Source organism: Ambystoma mexicanum, chromosome 1q (assembly GCF_040938575.1).
Source record: "Ambystoma mexicanum isolate Mex_15411 chromosome 1q, UKY_AmexF1_1, whole genome shotgun sequence".
Lineage (NCBI taxonomy): Eukaryota > Metazoa > Chordata > Amphibia > Caudata > Ambystomatidae > Ambystoma > Ambystoma mexicanum.
Genome location: NC_090922.1, coordinates 820420488 through 820446057, shown reverse-complemented (window position 1 = coordinate 820446057; position 25570 = coordinate 820420488). Strand labels below are relative to the sequence as shown.

The window sequence follows — 25570 nt, the reverse complement described above, 5'->3', positions numbered from 1 at the left end:
TGGATACCATTGATGGCTTGAACCTTATCAAAAACACAAAATGCACACTTCTGCTTACAGCATTAGGGGATGAAGTTTGACAAAGCTATGCCATAGCACAGTAAGGAACTGTATTTCATTGTGATGACAAATAACATTCCATTCAGAATTCTTGCTGAATCCAGGTCAGACCACAGGTTTCTGCAAGCATTCAGTGATTGTCTCCATACCTTATGCCTATCTGTCATGCTTACGGAGGGCACAAGGTCCATCTCTTAGAATATATGTCTACACTGCTTCTCTTCTAAGGCTGCAGTTCTGCAGGTCAACTATACGTCTCATGCTGTGGCCCAACTGTACTGGGCTGGGATGAGCAAGATTCCCCCGCCATAAGACTTAACCCATGTTCATCTGAACAGGCCCTCTCGGTGGCTGTATTCACAAATACTCCTAGGTGTTCAGGGAAGACGAGGACTGCGTGCGTACATGAAATACAACTCAAACCGAGCACTCTTCCCACTAAATATAAGGTACCCCTAGATTCTCAAGGGATTGTCCAAGCTTCTCTACGCTCTTCTGAATGAAAAAATAATTGAGCCTGTGGAGGCCATGAAAAGTCAGAGTCCATTTGTAGTCTTTGAAAAACCTGATGGTAAGGATATGTGCCTGTGTGTTCACATTTGCAGTTTAAATGCTAACATTATCTCGTGCAGTTTTCCATAATGAGTTGTTCCTTCTCACCAATGGTAAGTTCTTCACCAAGCTTTATCTCTGTAATGCTTATCATCAAGTGTGAGTCATCCATTATCTAATGCACATACAGCATTTGTCACCATTTCTGGGGTGTTTCAGTGTGCCAGAATACCATTTGGACTCTGTTTGGCTGCCGTCAACACTTAGTTATTCATTTTATACACTGGATCTCCCATGCATCATTCTCCCTGGATGACATACTAGTGCACATTGATGCGGAGGACTAAAATCAATAACATACTAGAAACGGTTCTCTGAATAATTGAATCCAGCAGCATTACCTTGTGTGAAGACATGCAGATGATTTTTACAGCAAAATATGGACTATCTGAGGATCCTCTGTTTGATGCCATTAAAGAGGCACCAGCACCTGCTGCCAAAGAACAACTTTGTTCATGTATCTCGCCGAATACTATATGAAGTTTGTTTAAGACCTTTCTACGAAGCCCAAACTAGTGAGGGCAATTTTAAATTAAGATGTTACTTTTCGCCGGACAACTGACTCTTAAGACATCATTCGACACAATTAAGATGAATACCCTGTGTCTCAAGCCATTTCTCCCAGAAACACTCATTACAATCTCTGTAGATGCCAGCAACTATGGCTTAGGGGCAGTCCTAATTCTGAGAGTCATGTGGTTTTGCTCACGTATGTATGGAGATGCAGATTACATCCCTGCTCTGATCACAAACCTCTAGTCCAAATCATGGTGCCGGGGGTGCTAAGAAGATTTTGTCCAGTTAGACATGCTTAGCAGCCAAACTCTAGAAATTAAATTGTGAAAACAGAATATTTTAATGGATTCTTTCCTCTCACAGATTCCTCATGTATGGTATCCCAATCCCAGTACAGATGTTCCCAGAAACTTTTCTGCTGCCAGTGGGCGAAACATGGCTCTGCACCGGATTTGTTTATATTGCTTGGCAAGGGGCAGGACAACCAAGAATGCGGGCCATGCCAACCCATGCATGTGGAGGCCCTCCGGGAGTGGCCAGCGAAGATCTTCACATTCTACCACAATGCAAAGGGTAAGGCTTCATGGTCTCAGTTGAGGATGCATGGCATGGAACGACGCTCTTAAGACCAAGCAGCTTTGTGCAAGAAAAAGGATAAGAAGAAACAGCATCAGAAGAGGTCCTTCTCGTCAAGTGCGTCCTCACACTGACATTCATCTTCCTCTTTGAAGAAGAAGAGCCACTGCACCAGGAAGTTCCTGAGTGTCTGGCGCAGGTACCTTTTCCAACCTAATCCTCCTTGCTGGAGGAATGGAAAACATCTGTCAGAAGCTGTTGGGCATCTTCGCCAAGGCGCCAGCGGCTCCTGCCTCAGCACCTGTGACACATGCTATCACGCCGTCAGCTTCTGCGACAGCACCGCAAGGTCCCATTGCATCTGTTGCAGCCGGCAGAGAGCCTTCTGGGAACGACTCACACACACCAAAGGAGCAGTGGCCTTGGTACCGGCATCATTGTCGGTGCTGACCGGCATTGTGGACACCGTAGCTCGGTGGAAATGCGTCCCACTCCCTAGGGATGCCTTCATGTCCAAGATGCACACCATCGATGACGAGCAGGGCAACCAGTTCCCCTTTGGGCTGGAACCTATGGGTGCTAGGGTGGTGAGATACTTCACAGAAGAATTCTACAGCAAAGATAAGGACGTGGTGGGCCTGGCAGAGTACCTGTAGGGGGCCAGTGGCCTCGACACATCCCCAGAGATGGACATTTTGCCAGCTCCCACTCCAGGAAAATCTCAGGCCGCCTTCTAGCGCTTGATGGCTAAAGTGGCCAGTATTCTGGGACTATCTGCTCCATCCAGGTCCAAGGTTTAGTACAAACTTGGCGATATTCTGGATGATGCCTCAAAGAAAAGACACTACTGCCCTTTAGTGTGGCAGTGGAGCCCGCAGTATCGGAAGTGTGGGAGAAACCTGCCTCTGTTCCCGCAGTGGCAGGGATCTTGAGATGTAGCACTGTCCCGCTCCGTCATACCCAGTTTTTCTTTCCTCCCTTGCTTTTCCTGAAAGCTTTGCAGTTCAGGCTGAGACGGCAAGCCTGAAAACTTCTACCTTCCCATCCCTTCCACCAGACAGTGAGAGTAAGAGGTTCAACGTATGGGTCAAGAAAGTGTTTGTGTCAGGCTGTCTTGGGTCTTGAATGCCTTTTGAACCATGGTGAAGTTCTCCTTCGGCCTTTGAATGGCAGTGGCCAATACGGCTGAGTACGTCTCAGAGGGAGAGATGAGGGACAGTTTCCTGTCCTTGGTCTCTGGCGACAAGGAGGCAGCACGCGAGATGCTGCAGTCAGGAATGGATGCAGCGGATTGTGTGGGCAGGTCCATGGCCACTAGCACAGTGGTCAGGCACCACTCGTGGTAGAGGATGTCAGGGTTTGCAGCTGACATCCAGACCAGGCTAGTGGACATGATTTTCAACCACCAGAACCTTTTTGGAGCCAAGGCTGACAACGCTCTTCAGAAGGTGCAGTCGTCTAAGGTAACTGTTAAGTCCTTGGGGCTACCCGTTCAGCAGCCTCCCGCACAGCCATCACCCGGGGCAGGGGTTTTCACCCTTTTGCCGCCTTTGCCGAGAGGGGCTGTGGTCAATCGGCCCCAGGAAGAGGGCACAGGAGGTACTTCCTAAGAGACAGAGGAAGGGGTACCTAGCAGTGGGATGTTGCAGCGGCCATTGTACGTGCCACACCCCACAGTGCCAAACATTGGTGACGGGCTTTGCCACTTGCCACTGTTGCGGGGAGGCTTTCTTTGTTCAGCCCGGAATGGTTGAAGACCACGGCAGACATTTGGGCCTTACAGGTCATTCGATGGGGATATTGCCTCCCATTCCTTCAGCGTCCCCCTGGGCCACGGCCCTCTGGCCACCCCTTTGTCTTTGGAACCCATCCTCCTGGAGGAGGTCAGTCAGCTTCAGTGGAAAAGCGTGATCGAGACAATTCTGTGTTCAGAACGAGGGAAGGAGTGGTACTCTACCTTATTACGGGTACCGAAGAAGGCTGCAGGCTTGTGCCCCAGTGTGGATCTGAAGCTACTGAACTTGCTCCCATGCAAGGGCAAGTTCAAGATGGTTACTCTAGCCCAGATTCTGCAAGCACTCGATTTGCAGAACTAGTTGGTTTCCCTGGACCTTCATAATGCCCACTTCCATGAGCCCATTCATCGAAAGCATAGGAAGTACCTGAGGTTCGTAGTGGGTCAACACCATTACCAGTTTCCGGTCCTGCTGTTTCATTCTTCCCTTGGCTCCCATGATTTTCACCAAGCTGCTGGCGGTGGTAGTGACTCGCCTCAGGAGGGAAGGCATTCATGTATTTTCTTACCTGGACGACTGGCTCGTTCAACCTCACTCCCAAGATCTATTGCACAGCCTGGGCTTTTCTCTGAAATTCGAAAAGTCTCAGGCGTCATCGTCCCATCCTCTCCAGTTCATCAGTGCATTTTCTTGGACACTCGCTGTACTGTGATTCCCCGCACCCCCCTCCCTGAGGACCGAGTGGTGAACAGCTTTCGGGTGGTCAATGTTCTCCAATACCAGGAACAAGTCCCGGCCTCAGCTTTCCTGCACCTTCTGGGTCTCGTGGCCTCCAGCATCCTAGTGGTACAGGAGGCAAGGCTGTGCATGAGATCGCGTCAGTGGCTTCTCTGTTGCCAATGGTCTCGAATTAGGTGGCTCAGGATCTCGTTTGGTGGGCCTTGCGAAACAACTTGATGAAAGGCGTGTTGTTTTCGTCAACCTTAGCCCCAGATGATTGTGCTCACGGATGCATCTTAGACGAGCAGACTGTGGTCTTTCGCAGATTCTCAGGAACTGTGAGAAACCTGAGGGTATTCTCCCAGCTAGATCTCGGGAAACCCTTTTTCAGGTTGCCTGGGGAGGGCTGGTGCTCTCAGATCCCATATCTGCGGTGGAGGAGCGAGGTAGGATCACCTGGATGAGGGAACCCGGGGTTATGCTTGGTAGATTGCCCCAGGTGAGACACTGTATTACACCGGAGAAAGGGATGAGGAAGACTAGGTCCCCAAAGCTTTTAAGGGCTGTATTAACTCGATTTCCCTTCCATCTGATAAACTTCCTTTTCAAGAATCCATCATCTGCTCAGCTTTTGATGAATCCATTACTCACCCGCTGCATTCAGAAACCATCTTCCTTAGAATCCTTGGTTTTCTGTTCCCCAATCAGAATACTCCCAATCATTCTTCTTCCCGTCCCTCTGATTATTATTTTCTGCACTCTCAACCTGTTCAGATAGAATACTGCCATTCCCATAATCCCCCTTGTTTATTTCGCGATCCCACTTATTCCTGTTCATCCCACAAACCCTACCAATCCCGTCCCTCTGTCACTTTCTAAACTCCCAGTCAAAGGTGACCAACGATTACACTTCCCATCAAACCCTGTTCTGTTTTGCATACCGGTCATTTTAGTCCATTGCACAAACCTTCCCTATCCTGTCCTGTAGGATACTATGACATTTCAACCCCCACCCCCTTTTCCGACACAAATACTTTTTAATTCCCAAAACAGTGGACTAAAGAAAAAACCTGTTTACCTGGCTTGCCCCAACACAAGGGGCAGGCCAAGTCAGGAAATTGACTTAAATCACACATACCTGATTGCCCATCCTTTTCCCCACAGGGACAAAAGGTGGAGCAAGAGAGCGCAGGACGAGCGAGGCGAATAGAGCTGACAGCACGACGCAACAGCTACCACGTGGCAGTTCAAAAAAGAGGGAGAAGGGCGGCAGTAATTGAGAGGGTGACAAGGATAGAAGTGACCTTGCCCTTTGCGTCCCAGGCCGGCAGAACCTTTGTGGAAGAGAGCCTAAGACCACGAACAATGTGTCCTGCAGCAGATGTCAACGGTACACAGGGCAAGCCTATGCCGATAAGCAGGAGCGAGGGAAGCTCCTGCGCCCGTGGTACCGCACTTGACTCCAGAGAAGCCAAAAGCCAAGCGGTTCATCACAGCCGGTTAGTCAAGGGGGAACCTATAAGAACCAGGCTGGGTTGAGTGAGAATCACAAAGTGGCAACATTTGAAACAAAGCAGATGAACTTTGAATGTACCGTCGAACGCGTGAAGGGGGGACCAGCTACAGAGGCAAAGTGGCACCACGTGGGTGCTAACTCGAGAGACTCTGGTCGAGCCCCATATGAGAGAAACTAGAAGTACCATAAGGCCGTAGGAGGGCCAGTGAAATAGGTCAAAGTGGTCATACAGAGGGGCGAACAAAATCCTTGTACAATCGAAAGACTTTGATATACAAGCACTTTGAAAGCAAGGGACGTGAATCCTGCTTTGAGAGAAAACAAGGGAAGTAAATCCCGAAACACTTGGGAGTAAAGTGAAAAGGAAGTAAAGAGGGGTCCGAGCCCGCCCAAGGTAGATCCAGGGGTGAAGCCATCTCCCAAGAAGATGAAGAGAAGAGGGGTCCAAGCCCGACCGAGGGAGATCCAGGGGTGAAGCTATTACCCAAAATTGATTGATAAAGGAACTGTGATATAATTTGATTGTGGAATGCGAAACAAGAAGGGTCAGCACCTAGAAGAGAGGGACCCGGGGGTGAAACCGTCACCCTACGCGAAACTGTGATAAGCGATTGAGAAGGGAGGACTCCCAGAATTGGGGGACCAAGGGATGATCCTGTCACCTGGTGAACATTGGAAACAAACTTTCATTTGTTAAAGGAACTTTTGTTTTGTTGTTTGAACACGTCAGGTCCTCGCAGGCAAGAGACTTTCAAGTGAAACAAGACTTGGCCATCGCAAGCCCTGATAACTGAAAGCTTGAGGGTTAAAAGCTGAACTATCGTCTCATGCTGGAGAAGCCCGAGACCGTACTGTGCTCCAAGTTTCCTGAGAACTGCCATTGGAACTGTCGTCTCGTGCTGGAACAGCCCGAAATTGTACTGGGCTCCAAGCTACCATCTTAACCCGTGTCCAAAATGTGTAGAAGGGAGACCCAAGCTACCGCATCCTGATATATGATTTGAGAACACTTCTTTTTTTCCTTGAAAACTACCCCACACCCCTTTTTGTATTAGCTGTGAGGGTTTGGAAATAGGTTTCTTAGTATAGGCCCTTTTTATTTTTGACACAGCGCCACTAGGACTGCCTTATTTTTCATTTGATGGTCGATGCTTGCTCCCATCTTAGATTTAGGTTTAGATTAGGCATTTTTCCAACCTGCCCACATCACTCATCGTTCAATAAACACCCTTGAACTGTGAACCTTGTGTCTGTCTTACTTGTTGTCACCATGAGTTTCTCACAGAACACATCAACTTGCTGGAGCTGACGGCGATCAGGCATGTCCTATTTGCTTTCTTCCCCTCTGTGAAACTCAAGACTGCTGATCCTGAAGGACAACATGGATATTCTCCTGTTGGGGAACTCCTCAAGTGGACCTATTCGCTTCCAGTGTCAACATGAAATGAGAGTTGTTTTTCTCCAGGGAATGTCCTTGTCATTGAGCTCTGGGGGATGCACTGACGGTTGAGTGGACTTTTGGCCTCCTTTATGTGTTCCTGTCGATCCCTATCATTCGACTGGTTCTCAGGAGGTTGCGACTGTTTGGAACCTCGATGGTACAGCTCGCTCATGACTGGGTTCGGAGAAAGTGATATCCAGAGTTGCTAGACATATCAATCTGCCCTCCCTGGTGCCTTCTGAGGAGATTAGACTTGCTCTGCCAGTTGGAGGGGCGGGTCCTTCACCCGAATCTCAGCAGCCTGAAAGTTCACGCTTGACTACTGAGAGGCTGAGGTACAAGGAGAGGGGCGAAATCCATTTATGCCTGCAGGTGGTGTAAAACCATTCAGTTTCATGCCGGGATAGGAACCTGGATCCTTTATCTTGTCCTCTATCTCCTGTGTTGGATTTTCTGCTTACTTTGGCCCAAACAGGCCTGCAGATTGGCACTGTGGAGGGTTACCTTGCCGCTATTTCGGTGTCCAAGAGGTCCCCAGAAGAGGTCTCATTTTATTTACAATCCGCACTTTTATGCAGTTCTTGTGTGGTTTGTCTAACAAGTTTACGCCCCGCCAGTTTGTGGTTCTGGCATGGGATTGAAATTTAGTTTTAAAATTTCTCATGTGCACTCCGTTTGAGCCCCTTCATTCCTGTTCTGTTAGGTTACTCACCCTAAAGCTGATTTTCCTGGTGGCCATCAATTCCGCGAGAGGGGTGAGTGAGCTCCAGGTGTTGCCTTTTTTTTACCTCCCTGTTTGTTTTTTCCAAAGAAAAGGTGACATTGAGAGTGAGACCCTCCTTTCTGCCAACGGTAGCCTCAGATGTTCATCTCTTGCAGAATCCATTTTCTGGTGTTTTTTCCTCCTCCTCGCCCTTCTAAGGCAGAGGAACAATTCCATCAGCTGGACCCAGTGCGGGTCATTCAGTTCTACATCTACGTACTACAGAGGCTAGGAAGGATGACCAGCTTTTTGTTGGTTACGCTGGTGCTCGTTCTGGCAGGGTTGTGACCAAAAAAACCCTGTCCAGGTGGATCATTCCATCCATCTCAGGATCTGACTTAGAAGGATGTGCCTGAGGGTCTCAGAGCTTATTCTACCAGAGGGGTGGCTGCCACCTTTGCTCTGCAGAGGGGAGTCCCTGTCCTGAATATTTACCAGGCAGCAACATGGGCATCTTTGCACACATTTGCTAAGCATTACTGCCTGGATTCCCTTGCGGGCCAAGATGCCCGTTTTGGTAGGGCAGGCTGAAATGATGGACACTCTCTCCACGTGAGTTGAACTTCTCATTTATTTATCTCACATCCTAACTGCCGACTGCAGTCATGTCCCCTCCCTTCCAGTACTCATGCCCAACTGACCCCTGTAAATTCCAGAGCTCCTCTTCACAATGTTCTGAGATTTGAGCTCTTACATTCTGGCTCCTCAGGCTCATGAGGTGACATGGTGTACTCGGTAGTCATGACCACAATAGAACACAGGCCTTCAGAGTTTTCTGGTTTAGGTGATCTTCTTGCTTCCTTCTACCTCAGGATGTACGTACTGCTGTGGGAGTCTATCATAGATGAGGAATCTGTAGGAGGCAAGAATCCATTGGAAGAACAAATTAATGTTAATGTTCTTTCTGATGGATTTTCCTCCCACAGCTTCCTCACTGCCCTCAGATTCAGAGTGCTAGAGAAAAAGGGTGAAACTGCGGTCACAGGCCACGGTGGAGCTATATATACTGACTCCAACATCATGTCTGACTCGCAGAGGTGTCGGGTGGAGCCGATGCTGCGCTGCGGGCCAAGCGGCATAAGGCTTTCTCGAGAAAGCTGCGCTGGGATAAGCATATCATAAATGAGGAATCTATGGGAGGAACATCCATCAGAAAGAACATTACTGAGAGGTAAGTAATTTGTTCTACTCCAGGGTGGCAGAATCAACAAGTCGTCTGTGTTTCTAGGCTGCCTAGTTCAGCTCCAACTCCATAGGTTGCAACACACTGTAATGTATCATGGCTACCATTCAAGATGCTCTGAGTTAAGTCATCTAGCAGGCTCAACCCAATGCTTACTCCAACCTTACAATACTCAGGAAATACATGGTTCAAGGGTGGTTGACTGCAAATAACCTATTAGGTTTAGTACAATCAATTTGGAAGATCAAGGGGGAGCTGTGGATGAATCTGGCATAATAGGATGGGTAGACAAACTAATTTCTCCATTATCATTACACAACTCCCTTATCACTTTAGCCCATGAAATGCACTTGGGGGTAACCCTAACAAACTGCAGACTGTGACAAATCCTAGTGACCTGCAATGGACAGGGATGTCGAAACCAGCATTCTTGTATATGTGGTAGGAAGGCAAAAAAATGCTTAAAACACGCACCCTGGTAATGACAAGTGTGGAAAGGATAAGCTCTCTATGGTAAAAACTGGCCGATGGTTTCATTAAACCAATGATGGAGTACATGCCAGTGTCCCCTAAATGGTTCATGATGAATACACTGTTCCTACAACCATTTCCCAATGTTACTAGAAACAATTTATTGAACATTAATATACAGTCTTCCCAACATAGGGATGACTGCATAGTACGGACCAACATAATTATAAAAACAAACTCCAGTTCTAGGATACCTTGGAAAAGGGCTGGATAGAGGAGAAACAAATATTATCCCCACCTATGTTAAATGGGCGTTTTGGGTTCCCTTGTGCCCAGAAATACGTGGTCCTAACAGATTAACCTCTCAGTGGATTAAAACCCAGTTTCTCCCTGAAATCACAACCTCCACCACCATTTCCTTCCTAATCAATATCTTTGGTTTTGTATAAAGGGGTTCAATTCACCTCCAGGCAATAACGTTTCTTTCAATCTGTGGTGATTGTCAAACTTGTACTGAACTTTATCACCCAAGAGGGACCTGCCCAGAGGGAAGGGTGAATTGGTTGTGAAGAAGATGCTGTAGCAGACAAAGGAACTTGGTACTGATGGCTAGGAGATGGTTAAGAGATATAGCGGCATACAGAACAATATCTCATTCCACCGCTACGGTGACACCATCCACCATGATGCAGATTTGTTTAGCTAATATCAGACTTGTCCCAGCGAGGGCACATGAAACATGCCCTTCCTCTATTCCTTTTCATAATGCTATCAAAAGAGGGACTGACATCCAGCGTAAATGAAATGCAGAATGTGATGCTCGTCATGGCACCACTGCTTATACTATACAAATGGGTGATAGGATGAAACTAAGATTGCAATGCAAATCCAGAGGCACTCTTCTAGGATAGTTGAGCCCCTCTGGTTGAGCAAGTACTAGGGAATGCCAGTAGGGTTGAAGTGGGGCAAAGGTGTGAAATGTCTCCCACATTTCTCTCTGGAAGACTAGCACAGTGGACCACACAATCAGCAACCATCACAACCAACAAAGTTCAAAGGAAAGTTATTTCCCCAGGTCACAAGCCATTCAAACCCTATAGAAACTCTTTTGTGTGGCAGAATTAACATGCCAACTACACCCAGTGAACCACAATTCAATGAAATGGTTTCACCATATGGCCATCTAGGCATACTACGAGCTAATGGCCACAGCAATTCCTCGGGTTCTTCAGCATCACAGAACGTACAAGAATTAATTGTCGCACATCAACAGGAAATTGAAGGCAGATTACACAAATCAAGAGTATGAAGTCCAAAAAGATCATAACATATGACTGCAACGACAAAGAAGACTGGAAAAGCTCCAGGTCATTATTATCCTGATTCCGAACGATACTAACATTTTCTACAACAAAGGGAGATGATCTAGCATCCTGCACTCTTTTATTGGAGCACACCCCACTGCTCTCCTTCCTGCATGCCTCCCCATGCGGCCCAATGAGTAATGTGCACTGTTAAAAAGGAAAGAAAATGTGCCAGTGTGACTGGACAGAAAAGGGGCAGCAGCATGTGGAATCTCACCACCGGAACCACACTCCTCTGGTCCATCCTGGGTGCCGGTTGGTGAATAAATCATGACATAAAGTAGTTTCTCGTGTTCACCATCCTCCTGTTTTCCTTCAACTGCAGTGCTTCTAGGTGGGAGAAGGACTTCAAATCTGATAGGAGGCCTAACCGTAGAGAAAGTCTGCACACCTACTAGCACAGTGCTAAGTAGTGGGTGGAAACCACAAAGTGCTCAAATATGACAAATCTGATAGGACCCCCTAAATAAAGTAAATGGCTGGACTGCAGAGAGGGCATATCATTTTCCTACCATCTTAGTCGATGGCAACGCCACCAAAAGGGTTGTCTTTCAACATTTCCATTTGATTTTGGTAGCAGCAACAGGTTTTGTGAAAGAGAATAGCTAACACCATATTTAAATAAAAATAAGGATGTGGTTTCCTAAAATAGGATCAAGATCCCTCAATCCTGCTGCAAAAGGCCATGTTAAGAATTTGGCTGTGCAGTAAAAAGGTGGAGCTGCAGGGATTACTTCCACATTTTCACATTTGAAATTAGATACAAACTACCTGGTTTTGTGTGGAGTCCCATGGCACTCCGAAATGCGGAATGATAGAAGATATAGACCCTTCAACTTACCGCATCCTGTAACAGCACAAGAGTTTGGCTGTATTACCAATGCTAGTACTGCCTAACTCTTAACGGGGTCCTAAGTCTCCATCTGAAAACCATAAGAAGAGGTAATATAAAAGAAAGAACCCATTTTAAGTATTACTCCAGTGTGTTAACATTGTTTGCCAATGGCCAATAACAATTTGTTTTATCTACACTATTAAGACCTGGTGGTGAACGAGCTTCCTTGAAGCTTGGCCGACTTTTAATTTATCTGAAGACAGTTTTAGATTTCCATTCATAAAGAATCAAACTGCTAAGAAATGTGGTTGAAGGGGGACGACTGAGGAACTTGAATCTCTTGCCTTGATAAAACTGGCAAGATGGAATTTATTATTGGTTCATTCTGATACTTTTGACAAAGGTCCAAAAATCAGGACCACCTCAGCCTCTATTTAGCTGCTAAAATTATTTTATTCCATTGTAATTAGTCTGCAAATGAGAGGAATTCGGGGAACCGTGTCCAAGGTGTCATGCCCCTTCCTCCAGGCATACCTGTTACATTTCTTGTTCCATGATAGAAATGAATTTATATCTGGCAAAACCAGACTGATTGAACAGCAGATGGAATACAGTGTTCTCTATCTCCCTCTCATTACGGGTATACTTGAGTCTGTGCAAGATATTTGCTTGGTTGTTTTGACAAGCCAGAAGATCTGCCACATCAATTTTTGAGCAATCACCCACTTCCAAACATAAATCACCATTTGACGGAGATGGTGAAAAGGTGCAGCTCTGGGTTTGCTCAAACACTATATTACGGTGGTGTTGCCTGAGGAGTTAAGCATACCTTCACTTCCCCGCTGCAGTTAAAAAGCCTTTTATACTAGGAAGATAGCTTGCAGCTCTAATGTGCAGATGTGGACAAAATCCATCTAGATTACATCATGGTGAATTTTCTGGTGTCAAAATGTCATGCCGTGCAGTCCTCCAGAATGTTTCTTGTTCTAAAAATCACAGAATGTGGTTGCACAAATGGGACAACCTTTACGAGGTTGGAGACATGAAATCACCACCAAAGTCACTCATTTATCTGATGTGTGATTGCAAGTATCTGTGATTGTATTTCAAGATCCTCCCTTTCCTTCGTATAACTGGTTTGGCTCATTTACCTGGCATGAGTTACTTGGATACAGAATGCCATGAGGCCCCGAGGTTTTTTAACCACAGTAAATGTTGAATGTGACTTTCTATAAATAGGTGATACAGATCCTAAATCACTGGCATTTTCTATTCTGGGTGACCTTCTGTCACCTTTATTTTATCTTATTGATTTCCAATCAATACCGCCCTGAGAGATGAAAAGAGCACTAATGTATTGGTGTTTTATGGGACAACAGAAATGAGACAAATAGGTCAAGCGTCTGTAAATTGCTTGGGAGTTAAGCTTTAGAAGCCATTCATCATGGTAAATATGTATGCCAATAACCAGGACTTGTGGTTGTTACCCCACTGTGGTAATCCATTTGGTATATGGTCTAGGAGCAGAATGGACTCCAAATGAGAAAATCTTTTGTTGGAAGTGGTCCTGACCTACTGTGAACATGAGACATTTTCTTCATATGGCAAAGATTACGATGTGAAAATATTCTTGTTAAAATGAAATCATAATTTGAGATGCCATTTAATTTTTTTACTTTTTATATTCTATGCAGTGGTCTACTTGGTGTAGAATGCCTTTCCAGGGTGCAACAGTAACCTTTTAGGACAAACCTTGCAATATTAATCCCATTGATCCCAGTGTTGTTCAACCTGGTATGTGTTAGCCCCCCCGAATTACCATTTTCCCACCAATGGTATGCTAATTGTCTTCCAAAAGTGAAAGAACATCATGCCTCATTATGGGATTTAGCGGTAACCCTGCCGGTGCTACCGGCAGGTTGCCGCCGGACCCGTAAACAATTACTGGTCGGGAGGTCAGGCGCCGGTAATTATGTTAATACCCATTCCCATAGAGTCCAATGGGAGTGCGGACACTGGTGCTCCAGTGACAAGTCTGCCTATCGTGACCGCTGCGCCCAGCAGGGTCAGACCTGTCGGGTACAGCGGCTGCGGCAGGCAGGCTTGTAGTTTGTCAGTCCGGAAACAAGGGTGCCGGTGAGCTTGCCGGCACCCATGTTTCTGGACTGGCAAACTTATAATGAGGCCCCATGCCTTCCTAATCATTACAGCTGATCACTGTGCATGTGAAGGTTGAAGGAGGAAAAGTCTATGATTGTCTGAAGGCCTTTATCCTGTTCTTTTTTTAACAAAACAATGAAATGCTGGCCTGATCTTTCTCTGGGGAACAAGTTATAAGTCTTGCAAGAACAGAAAATATTTCTTCCCATGATCATGAAATAGTGTTAAGAGTTGGTGACAGGGCGGGATTTGGGTGGTACTGTCAGAATGGAAATAACCCTCTAGAGACACTATAAGGCCCAGGAATTATACCTTTGTCTGTAAACCAGCATACATTTAGATATTCACCCTTCTACAGGTGACAGATGATGTAGCGCATACCATGTCAAGGCATCAAGTTTGCTCCTTTGAATCTGTTGATAATGAAGTAGATATGAAGATTTTTTAACTTTCCTATCCAAAAACTCTGGATGCTGACAGAGGATCACAGTCCTATGTTGCTATACATGTTCTTATTGCAGTTTATAAGCTACATATGCTCCTTTGTTTTAAGAATAAACCCACCCTGCATTAAATCAGTCAGAGTAAGATGTCATCCACTCAAGGAGCTGTCAAACTTTTCCTCAACCCTTCAGCTTCTGAATGTTAACAATGAAGCATGTTCACTTGTCTTGGCTTGAAAAGTCTTAAAAGTCTTTGTTTCGTAACTGGGGCATTGTGGGTGCACAAGTAGTTTCTATCTTTATAAGTGATATTATTAGGAATATTACCTGTACTCTATTTGGACTCATTACCGGATATAGATCCGAGCCAAGAGCCGTTATTCGTCAGTATCATCAAAGGGATCCTTATGTGGACAGGGCCATGACTTATTTTTCTCAAGGTAAGAGGACACAGCCACTAGAGAGGGAAGTGTGTAGAGTCCATACTGGTAACCCGGGATCTTATCTGCTCCTCAGAATAACTTTGAGTGGAAGTTCCTATTAGAATTTCAGTACAATTCTTCTTCTTAGACCTGTTTGTACGTACTTCGGAGCTGCTTCTGGTGATACCGGCACCATTGTCTGCGATTGGCAGAGACACATTTCTCCTCTCAGCATATGTGGTACATCCACATGTGAGAGTGAATTTCCTTTGGTATCGGTTTTTCTTACCTGTTTGCTCAAAGTCTTCTTTTGTAAAGCAAAAATGAAGAAAGACTGATGGGTTTACCTTATAAAAATCACTGATATTCATAAAGTTGTGTCCTAATCCCCCCTATTTAGTGTCACAGTGCATATTCAGGTTAGTTTTGTTCCTGATACAAGACTCAATTTTTCTGCATCACATTTCAAATAAGAGGTGGAAAAGCCCACACACATCCTGAAGCCTGATGTATTCATGGAAAGTAAAAAAAGGAACAGAAAACCACCCAGAAAAGAACATTTCAAGTAGAAATTTCATTTGACGAAATGTAGATTTGTCAGAATCAACACACACCTTAAGTGTGTTCAGTCCCACCTAGAAGAAAGGTGCAAGGAAAGCCATTAGTCACTGGAGATGGGAGGGGCCAGCTGCAAGAATGCTTGTTGGTTCTCCGATATGCAGGGATAAAATCGCAGCAAAAATGTTTCCTATATAAAAAATCGCAGCATAAATGCTGTGGTTTGACCCGGTAAAGGTGTACCCCATTATACCATTTAAGAGGAGCACCGGTTGCGGGGTTGTCCCCCGCTACCCTTAAATGGTAAAATGGGTCCATTGGTTGCGGGGGTGTCCCCCGCATCCTTTACATGGATTGCGGTGGCAAAACCACAGCCTTTTTGCCGCAATATTTTGTAACCACAGCCATTTTTGCCACGATTTTAACACATGGGACCGGTTCTCCTTTGTCATTCACCATACTGAACTAAGGGGTTCTCTGATCCCGCTACAGAGAACAACAACATGCTAAGGGTATGGGGAATCAGGAAGACAAGCTTGTGGGAGAAAGTTAACGGGTATGCATCAGGCTGACGTGCTTGGGAGTGTCTACCTTGATGTCACTGAAACAGGTAGCTATGCTACTGCACAAAAGGGGTGATTGACTTGGTGGAGTTAAGTGTGTTTGCACCTTAGTGTAGGAGGGTGTACTAAACATACATCTATGGTACTGGTCACTGTGCAGCTTGGTGTCAGTGAAAGGGGGAGTTCAACAGCCTAATGCTGCTGTATTGAGCAGTCTGAAAGATAGACGTGTAGATGCATGGATCGTATGAAATTGTAGTACAGAGGAGTTAAATGTCAGAGTGCGATTTGTGAAACTCTGAAGTTCTCATCCAGAATGTACTGGGTGTGGCGGTTAGGAGACTGCAGTGCAGAAGATGGTTTGATATTCATGAGTATGGCACTGGTGAGTTTACAGCTTGGTGTATGTAAAATGAGGGCGTGAGAGTCTGTACTAATAGTAGGTTGGGGTATGGACATTCCATTTGAATGTGTTAATGATTGAGGAACTGACTGCAATGTAATACTGGGCTTCATGTTAATATGTCAATGTGCAATGTACAATAGTGTATGTAATAAGTAGATTTTACTTGGCATCCACCCTCCTCCCAACACTACATCCACATGGACTGATTTGTTTCCATTCTCTTTGCCTCAAGTCTATGGACTTTTTGGATGTATAATAAGAGTTGCCAATGCATTTCCTCTACTGCAGTCTGACAACATTGCATGCTCCCAATATCTTCTTTCCTCCAACCTCTGTCAGAGAAAGTAAGAAACTAATTGCAGTTTGTCTGTGCTCATTCCACAGGGTCAGAAGGGCATCCAAGGAGATCATGGACCAAAGGGGACTCGGGGAAAACAAGTAAGTGACAGCCCGTTGACCTATTTCTGAAGTTAAAGAGTGGAACCAATGATCCATAGCTGGACAGCTCGGGTCTCCATAGGCGTACTTTGTCACCCTTGTACATGCAGTTTGCCCCTTTCTCCCTGATGCCCTATCTTCTAAACATAAATCCTTAACAACTCCAGCTTTTAATATAACTCCTTATAGGGATTAATTGGCATTCTATTTAAAAAAAAATGTATTTACAAATAACAGATTTACACAAAGAATAAAATAGCCAAATGTGATACCATATCTATCATAGTTTGTATACTACTGACTACATTACATTTAATAATTCTACAGGCGCTCTAACTCTCATTAATATTCATGTACATTTAATTATTCATTCAATTAAAAAACAAATGATTTACCTCTCAGTAATGTTCTTTTTGAGTTATGTTCCTTCCACTATGTTCCTATCTCCCAGCACAGCTATTCTTCAGAAATCATTCCGCTACCAGGGAGTGCAGCGTGGCTCTCCATCGGTTCCTACTGATGCATCTATGCGCCCCATGACAGATTTGACGTTGGGGCAAGTATATATTAAGGCACTTCGCCCCATAACCTTAGTGCCAGCCTTTTTTCCCCCAGAACTCTGATGCTGTGGGACCGCAGAACCTAGTTGTATCAGCTATATACCAAGTGGGGCAAGTAGGGAGGGCAATGGGGAATCCGTGGGAGGAACAGCCATCAGAAAGAAAATTACCTAGAGGTAAGTCATTTCTTCTTCTAATGGATTCCTTCCCGCTGTGGATTCCTCATCTATGATAGACCCCCAAAGCAGTATGCAATCTGGAGGAGGGAGGAAAGCAAGGACTCCACCTAAACCAGAAAACTCTGAAGGACTGCCCTACCAAAACAGGCCTCCTGGCCCACAAGGGAACCCAAGCAGTAATACTTAGCAAATGTGTGCAAAGAGGCCCATGTTTCCCCCTGGCAAATATACAGGACAGAGACCCCCTTTGCAGGGCAGAGGTGGCAGCCACTCCTCTGGTAGGTTGAGCCCTGAGACCCTCAGGCACATCTTTCCCAACCAGATAGTAGCATTCTGAGAGGCAGAGAGACATCCACTTGACCCTATTTACTCGAATCAAAATGTCTGTATGGACGTTTTAACCAAATTCGGGGAGTCCCTTTGTTCGAAGCCCAAAATACCGATCTTGAGGAGCAGGGGCTGCAGGGGTGTCGCCCACTCCCCATGTTCGGTATTATGGGCTTTGGGGGTTGTGGGGTGTCCCACGCTTTCATGACATTGGAAGCAGGGCACTTGAAAAAAGAAAAAGGGACCCTGCGGCATCAGCTCCGACCCGCATTAGAGGGACAGAACTGACGCTGCAGGGCTGTAGAAGAAGTACCGGCACCTGGCAAGAAGGTAAGTAAGAAGGGGGGATTAGTATGAGGCTGCTTGCAGCACAGGGATTTGGGTTGTTTCACCGAAGGTCAAACAGATTTGCAGCGGAATCGAGTACGGACAATTCCGCTGCAAACTTTTTGACTTTGCTCAAACAACCTCGATCCTTTGGTCACAGCCCTGCCAACACGAGCTACAGCGTAACCAAGAAAAATCTTTGTCATCCTTCCTATCCTCTCTAGCATGAGATACCTTACTGCCACAGATTCCTCATCTTTTATAGACTCCCATAGCAGTACACAGATCAGGAGAAGAGCAAGGACACCCCGTAAACCAGAAAATGCAGGAGGACAGCTCTGCCAAAACGTGCATGGTGGCCATACTGGGAACCAAAACAGTAATGCTAAGCGAACGTGTGCAAACAAGTCACGTTGTGGCCTGGCAAAGGTCCTGAACAGGGACTCCATGTTGCAGAGCCGAGATGGCAGCCAGCCCTCTGGTGGTATGATTCCCGAGATCTTCAGAGACATTCTTACCAGCCAGATCATAGCATTCCGATATGCAGAGGATGATCCACCTTGACAGGGTCTGTTTGCTTACGCACTGTCAGCACAGGCACCAGCATAACCAACGAAAAGCTGGTCATCTTTCCTGTACTGTCTCATCCGAGAGACGTAGAAGTGGAGGGCCCGCGCCTGATCCAGCCAATGGAAACATTCCTCTGCCTTGGAAGGGTGACGTGGACAAAAAGAAAACAAGACAATCGAAATCATGAGAGAGATCGAAACCAGAGACCACTTTTTAGAGGCAATAAGGCCTCACTCTCAATTCCACCTCCTCCTTGTAGAACACCCAGTAGGGAAGTTTAATAGACAATGCCTGGCACTCACTCAACCATCTAGCGGAAGTGACGACGACCAGAAAAATCTCCTTACGGGTGAGTATTGAACAAGAATTGAGGAGCTTAAACAGATTGCATATAACATTTTTTAATATTAAATGTAAGTTCCATGCCAGACCAACAAAGTTGTGTCTGGGAAACTGATTAAATAGTTCCTGCAGTAATTACATGACCGTGGGGATCATGAAAAAAGGACCCTGCTCCAGGGACCTCTTGAAAAACAAAATTGCAGCATGATACCCCTTCACAGTGCCAATCTGCACTGAAAGCGGACAATCCAGAGCTGAGGATGTGGAACCGGTAAAAGGTCCAGCTCCCTCTGCCGGCACCAAGCCAAAAACCTATGCCACCTGCAGGTATAAATGGATTTGGTGACAGCTCTCCTAGCAGAGAGGAGCACGTCCAGAACATCCACTGAACAATCTCACTCCTTATACCTCAACCTTTCAGCAGCCAAGCATGAACGTTCAGGCTCTTGAGGTGCGGAATTCAAGATTCGTCCCTCCGCTTGGGAGAGAATGTCTGCACTCAGTGGAAGGTACCAGAAAGGGCAGGTGGACATTTCAAGCAAATCCGGGTATCACGTTCTCTGTGCCCAGCCCAGAGCAATCAAAATCATTGTGTGCGCGAACAGGCGCATTCTCTTGAGAACCAGCAGTATGAAAGAGATCGTCAGGAATGCATAGAGCAGGTCGAAATACCACTTGACCATCAAAGCGGCCCCCCAGAACTCCCTGACATGGAAATTCCTTGGAGCAGAACCATCTGTACTTTGTGTCCACACTGAAAGCCAAGAGGTCCATCTGAGGAGTCCCCCAATGGGAGCATTCCCCATACAGAACTTCATGACAGAAATGCTGAAGTCTGTATTCTCAAGGCATCTGCAGTCACTTTCTCCCTGCTGGCCAGATAAGCTGCTGTCAGAGATACATTGTTCTTCATAGCCCAGACCCACAATCGCATTGCTTCGCTGCACAGAAGCAAGGCGCCCACACCACCCCGTTAGTTGAGGTAGTGCATGGCCACTGTATTTTCTGTCAGGACTAGTACAGTCTTGCCTTGTACCAAAGGGAGGAAAATGACCAGGGCCAGCCTGATCGCTCACAGCTCCAGCAATTGATGTGTTCTTGGCATTGCAATGGAGACCACAGGTCACTCACTGTCAAGTCTTATAGGTGAGTGCCCAAGCGTTTCTGGGACCCATCCGTGACTAGTCAGTTGGTGCAAGGTTTGCTGAAACTTCACCCCTTCAGTAGGTTGTAGCTTACACCAACATTCCAGATCTCTGCACACTTTCGCTAAGACCTGAAGAAGATCTGAGCAGGCATCCCTGAAACTGAGATCCTCGGGCAAGAAGGCCCTGCCCAGGTAAGTTTCAAAGATCGCTACAGTGAACTGGAGGGACTGGGATGGTGAAACCTGAGACTTTCTGAAGTTCAGGAAGAAGACTAAGCTGTGCAACAGGCTGCATGTCTGGTACAAATGTGCTGAAGTCTGTCTGGGGTCGAGGTCTGAGGCAGGTATCCAAATGGGGAAAGACATGGTTGCCTTCCCTTCTGAGGCATGCCAGTAACACGACTATCAGCTTGGTAAAGACACTGAGTGCCGAACAAAAGTCTGAATGGCAGGACCTTGAGTGGTAGGGACAGTGCCCCACTGTGAATCTCAGGTACTTCATGTGCTTCTTGTGGATAGGCACATGGAAGTAAGTATCCTGGAGAGCCAGGGAGACCAGTCAATCATGCAGGTTGAGTGCTTGAAGGATTTGGGCTTAGAGTGACCATTTTGAACTTATCTTTGGGCAAGTACAGGTTCAAGAGCTGTAGATCCAAAATTAGGCGAATGCCTCTGTCCTTCTTGGGCATCAGAAAATAAGTTGAGGGCCAACCCTTGCCTCATTCCGAGCAGGGTATCTATTGCCCCTTTCACCAGAAGATGACGTACCTCCTCCAGCAGGAGGGTGTTTAGAAGCAAGCACTGGTTGTCTAGGGCCAAGGCATCAGAGATGGTAAGAATCAATTCCTCGCTGAACCAGGAAATTCTGCCTCCCACAGGGTAAAGGTGGTGGAAGCCAGATACACAGGTGCTTTGCACCTGGAGCTGCTGAGGACATGGCAGAGGCTGATGGACCTCCCCTAGGAGCACCTCTGCTTTGACCCCTGTTGGTACGGTTCTGCGCTTGTTGAGGGATCTTGGCCTCTGCTTCTTTGGGTGTAAGAGGCGAAGGGACAAAAACCCCTGCCTCTGCCCTTGGAAGTGACAGGCTGTTTCAGCTGGACTGTTTGGACCAGAGACTTTGCAGTTGCATCAGAAGCCTGCAAAGCAACTCATTGGTCTTCCTCCTGAACAGGTTGATGCCATCAAATGACATGTCACAGCGTTTTGCTTGGACATCTGAGGCAAAGTCTGATGCCCTTAGCCATGAATATATCTGCAACACTGTTCCAGTGGCCATAGTCCTAGCCACAAATTCGGCAGTATCCAGGCCTGATTGGAAGATCTGGCGAGAAACCTCCTTGACATCGTTCACCAGGGTTTCAAACTTATCCTTAATGTCACCAGCAGGAATTTGTTCACCCACATGCTAAATAACAGACCAAAGGCCAAAGTAAAATTTGACAAAGGTGCAGGAGACATTGAGACATATCAGGCCTAGGCTGCTCGAACCACAAACATTTTGTCCCGAGAGATCTCTCCTGATCTGGGGGAAAATATGGAAAAGACTTTATCTTCAGGTTCAATGGATTGCTTTTCTCCCACAGATTCCTCATCTGCTAGATATCCTCGCTGTCATGGGCGCTACTCCCGAGGGGCCAGGACTGGCCCAGCGCCCTCGGAAGCAGAGCCGTCTTCCACTGCTCCGGACCCAGCAGACCCCTACAGGGGTCCTTTGGACCGTGTCCTGGCGCCTTTGGCGCCAGGCTCATGAAGGGTTTCAGTCCCGGCGCCATAGGCGCCGGGCTCATATTGATAAACAGTGTAATAATGCTTGGGTGGACTTACCTGAGGCAGACCAGGCTGCATATTTACCCAGAACAATCCAGTCTGGTTGAAGTCCCCAGCCATCAGGGCTGGGAGGAACTATTCCCTCCATTCAGGAACTCTTTTCTTACCTGGGTGGAACCGGTGGAAAAACACACACTGGAAGCACTTCTCTGCTATTTAAACCACGCCCGATGGAAAACACGTGCTTCGCGTTATTCTGCAGCAGGACGCTCACCGAGTCGGCTCCTGCATTCCAGGTCCAGAGTCATCTTCAGCTTCCGCGCAGCAACCTGTGGATGAAGAAAGACACAGAACAATACTTACCAGATCCCGGAATCCAGTCACCGGCAAAAACTGCAAAGAATAAACATAAGGTTAGAAAAGTGCAACTCGCTCGCAGCCGCGCCGTCTTGCCTGATCCATCCGTGATTGCAACGGAGCTAACCGCGGCCTTCTCTTCGGCAGCTTCTCTGCACCTGAAAGGCAAAGGACATAATTAAAAAGGGTTCGGGTGAAGGCAGTCGCATTCATCTTAACTTACCAGTTTTTGCACACGCAGAAGCGGCCGCATCAACCGCAGCATCCCGGCACCTGAAAACTAGAAAAAGGACATTATTAGAGGTGCCATTAAAAGCGGCCAACGAACATTATACTTACGGGCATCGGCACGTGCAGCGGCAACGGAAAACTACGCCCACAGCATCCCGAGGCCTGAAACAAAGGAAAAGGGACATTATTGAGGTGCCCATCTTTTAAAGCCTAAAGACTGCACTATACTTACAGGCATCCGCTCGTGCAGTAACGGCGGCATCGCTCTTCGGCATCCCAGCACCAGTGCCACAACTAAGGCCGCAAAAGACTTGAGCCTCAACACTGAACTCATCCAGTGACGTAACTGGAATCCACGCACCCCTGCACCAGACGGAGGATGGAGAGCTCAGCATTTATACGCCTAAGGTGAGAGCTCACAAGAGAGAGACAAGTGGAAAGCTAGGCTGTGGGAGAAACTGGCGATTGGTGGGAGAAGGAATCCCATCAAACGGTGATTAACCCTTTTTCTTCCACCTGCAGAAAACTTACCCTGCAAGTCAGACATTCGATAAAATGAAGCCCAGTCCTGAGAGTCGTCCGAGCTCTACGCTTCTCAATTGAAGAAACGATTGCAGCCCAGCCGGGATCAGCGCCTCCGTGGGAATCAGGTGAGCGTTACAGAACGCGAAGCCCACCAATAACCTCCTACCCAGGCGCTATGGAAACTTCCGACACAGACCAACTGGCCCAGTTATTAGGGGAATTAAGAGCTGAAGTTCATGCTGCCCGCCAGGAAACGAATGCCCTTAGGAGGGAATTGATAATATCAAAAGAATGAACTGATGATCTCGCCAGACAGTTATTTCAGACACAAGCGGGGCAAACCCCGCTACCTAATTCAGGAGGAAGCTATATCCCAGCGGCTTCAGCCAATCCTGTTCAAATCAACCTACCCGGAAATGTGCCATTGGCACCGCCTGAACGCTTCTCAGGTGACCCTAAAAGGTTTGCGGTGTTTATAAATCAATGCCGATTGCACTTTCTTTGTAGACCTGCAGCATTTCCGACTGACCAGACTAAGGTAGCCTTTGTGCTTTCGTATCTTAGCGGCAGTGCCACTAATTGGTCGATCCCTCTGGTTACACAGGATGACCCGATCCTTCGTGATTTCCCGACCTTCCAGGCAAATATGGAAAGACTTTTTGCAAGGCATTCCCAGGGGCAGGCCCTGGACAACAAACTCCTTTCCCTACGACAGGGCAATCAAGATCTTTTGGCCTACATTGCATCATTCAATAGGCTAATCGTGGAAACCAGATGGCCTGAGGACAAAAGAATCACGCTTTTTCACAGGGGTTTGCGTGGCGAACTCAAAGACGTCCTTGCCCAGGTAGTGGATCCTCCTCAGGATTGTTCAGAGTACATTGATTTGGTGGTCCAATCGGATCACAGACTACAAAACAGAAAGGCGGATCGATCCAGGTTTGAAACACGAGTGTTCCCTAAGCCTCAGTCACACCAAAGCAGTTGAAGCCGTCGAACCTATGCAAATTGGGGTTGTAAAGGGTCCCCTAACCCAGAAAGAACGCGACAGGAGACGACAAATGCAACTATGTCTCTATTGTGGAAATTCAGGACATTTTCTTCGAGATTGCCCGGTGAAACCACCTAAGAAGACAGTGGGAGCTTCTGATAAGAGTTCTGAAAAGCCTGAGCTGGGAAACGACCTCGCCCGACAAGTGTAGAGGTCCGCTTGCCGAGCGTAAAAACCAGTTCTTTGACCTCGCACTTCATAATGCCAATGGTCCTCGTAAACCCAGAGCAACCGGATCGTTTGCATGCAATTAAGGCATACATTGATAGCGGAGCAGTTGGAAATTATGTGGACCGCGAATTGGCTTCCGGGATGAACTTACCTCTTTGTCCAAAGGTGGTTAAAGACGTCATTACCACGGTGGATGGGACGGAAATCGCCTCCGGACCAGTGACCCATACCACTACTGAAGTGACTATACTAGGCCAAGACGGGCATCAGGAGGTAATTGTGTTCGACGTGATCAAGGCTCCTCAATTCCAAGTAATTCTAGGGATTCCTTGGTTGGAGGAACACAATCCTCAGATTGATTGGCGAGCAAAGACGATAAAGTTCCCAGAGTGCACACCAACTTGTTATCCACGACCCAACATTGGCCTAGCGTCAGTAACGGCTGATGGTCCACAATTACCTCTAGAGTATCGAGAGTTCCAAGATGTTTTTCAAAAGGAACAGGCTAACACCTTGCCACCCCACAGATCATACGATTGTCAGATAGATTTGCTACCCGGTGCAACTCCCCCTTGCAGTAGGATTTACGCCCTTACCGAGCCTGAGAACCTTCATCTGCGACAGTATTTAGACCAGTACCTGGCCAATGGCTTTATCCGTCGTCGAAGTCCCCTGCATCCTCGGCTCTGTTCTTCGTACCAAAAAAAGAAGGTGACCTCAGAACCTGTATAGATTATTGTGCTCTGAACCAGATAACAGTAAAAAACCGGTACCCCTTACCTCTGATCCCGGAACTCCTTGACCAGGTAAAAAACGCCTGTATTTATACTAAGCTTGATCTCCGGGGAGCTTATCACTTGGTACGGGTCAAGGAAGGAGATGAATGGAAGACGGCCTTTCGCACTAAGTTTGGGCTATTTGAATACCAACTGATGCCCTTTGGACTATGCAATGCACCGGCCGCCTTCCAATATTTTATGAATGATGTCCTCAGAGAGCTCATTGATGTCTGCGTTGTCGTCTACATAGATGACATTCTTGTGTACTCATCTTCAGAAGCTGACCATCGAAATCATGTTAGGGCGGTCCTTGAAAAACTTCGCCAACATAAACTTTTTGCCAAGCTCGAAAAATGTGTTTTTCATGTCACTGAGGTCGAATTTTTGGGATTTATTCTGACACCCAAAGGAGTCCACATGGACTTGAGAAAAGTAGACGCTATCCTCAAAT

At 46.8% G+C, this 25570-nt stretch overlaps 1 protein-coding gene across 1 annotated transcript in view; it reads left to right on the top strand.

Moving 5' to 3' along the window:
• The window catches only part of LOC138537172 (uncharacterized), a 317980-nt gene that overhangs the window by 224137 nt on the left and 68273 nt on the right, over positions 1 to 25570 (top strand). The window contains exon 5 of the mRNA XM_069641432.1: positions 16730 to 16783. The gene's annotated coding sequence lies outside the window, so the exon portion shown is untranslated. The remainder of the gene's footprint in view (positions 1 to 16729; positions 16784 to 25570) is intronic.